Raw genomic sequence first — 1,724 nt, 5'->3', positions numbered from 1 at the left:
TGGAACGGAAAACATGAAAGGCTCAAGGTGTCCTGCAAAAGTGCAAATTTTTTTTTTAATATATATTTTTTTACTTGTTCTAATGCCCATTTTGTGTACAGTCGCAAAGTTTAAACATGTTTTTTTAGTTTTTTTTTAGTTGGACCCAGCAAACTATGAGGTCATAGTGGGTATTGTAAATGAGGGCCACCACTGGTTCCTAGTTGTAAGTATTTGTGGTATTGAACAGTTTTTTACTTAAGTTTTCCCTTTTCCCCTTAATCCTGATTAGCAATTATACACCCCTATCAAGTTGTCTTTTTGCATGTTACTTAGGCTATATACCCATCCCAACAAAAAACCATTCTGCTTGACTCAATTGGAGAGTCAGATATCAAGAAGAAAAAGTGTTTGGAGACAACAAGGTATTTTTCATACACCATATGTAGTGTTATTGTGTAATATGTAGGCTGCTTGAAATAATACTATCTTGTTTGTAGAGCCCTGATGATGGCAAAGGGTATTTCGGTTTCAAACTGGGTGTGTGAAACCTTGCCTCACCCACTTCAGAGGGATGCCATATCATGTGGTGTGTTCGCTTTGAAGGTGTGTGATTATAGTATTGTAGCAAATATTATAATATTTGTGAGTATTATTTGTGTGATATTATAATATTTATAATATCATCCACTTATAAGTGTTCGTTAAAATGGGATGATGCTTAAGTTAATATCTTGTTACTTCCTCAGTTTGCAGAACACATTCTGCAAAATACCACAATAAACTTCTCCAGCGATGTACAATCTTTAACACTATTCAGAATGGAGATTTCTTTAACTCTGCTCCGCCAATCTGGTATGGCTTTATAAACTCCTGAATGTTATTGACGTGCTTTTTGTTTTTGATGTGCATCACTTTCATCAGTGTCGTACTGTACCTCATAGATGACCTAAGTGACCTGTGCCACTTTTGTGGAGAGGCAGAAACTTTTGATGACTCTGAAGGAGAGGCAGAAACATTGACTGGATGTGCAGATGATTGCAGTGCAGATGTTCTTTGGGTAAATATGGTTAAGCATTTTTGGTTGGTGTAGCATACTCAAAAGTAATCATGAATGGACCAATGCTTTAAACCCCCCTTTTTTTAAAATTGTTAATCTTATATATATTTTTTATTTATTTATAGATTGCCTGTGATGACTGTGGGCGATGGTTCCACTTAAAGTGTGTTGGCAATCCATCCACGGAAGATGAATACAAATGTGCTTCTTGTAATAAATAACTAAATATGAAACCATTGTTTTTGGAGTTTATTTTTTCCCCTTTATTTTCCCTTTGGTTAAACCTACTCGAAAATCAATCTTTCAAAACAAGTAGCCTATTTATTTTATAAAATGTGACATAAATGATGGTGACATAAATTGTGAAGTAATTGTGGTTCAAATAGTCTTCTGCTAGACGAGTATTAGGCTACTAATCAAAGCCTTAATAAACATTACATTGAAATCGCTAATAACGGATTAAATCTGAATATAACAAAAAAAATAAGCTAGATTGAAATGACAGAGCAGGAAAAACTCGCTTTAATAACTTTTTTTTATTGCAAAATAGTACTTTTTTAACCTTTTGGCTTCCCGTACATCCAGTTGTGCTTCTTGTCGTATCAATTCTGACGTTACGTATGGTAACCTGATGGTAACGCGGCAACTACGCATGATTTGTAGTATGATTGCGTAAAGGGAACAG

General features: G+C 34.7%; 1 long non-coding RNA gene across 1 annotated transcript; it reads left to right on the top strand.

Moving 5' to 3' along the window:
* The first annotated feature begins 752 nt into the window (after nt 1-752).
* LOC309500275 lies at nt 753-1,272 on the top strand. Its single transcript, XR_014206528.1, has 3 exons — nt 753-834; nt 924-1,039; nt 1,165-1,272. It is a non-coding gene; the product is annotated as an uncharacterized lncRNA (long non-coding RNA).
* Nucleotides 1,273-1,724: the final 452 nt, after the last annotated feature.

This window comes from Leuciscus leuciscus (assembly GCF_965113295.1).
Source record: "Leuciscus leuciscus genome assembly, chromosome: 6".
NCBI classification, from domain to species: Eukaryota; Metazoa; Chordata; class Actinopteri; order Cypriniformes; family Leuciscidae; genus Leuciscus; species Leuciscus leuciscus.
Note: the sequence above shows the minus strand (reverse complement) of the source record. Positions and strands in the feature narration are given on the sequence as shown.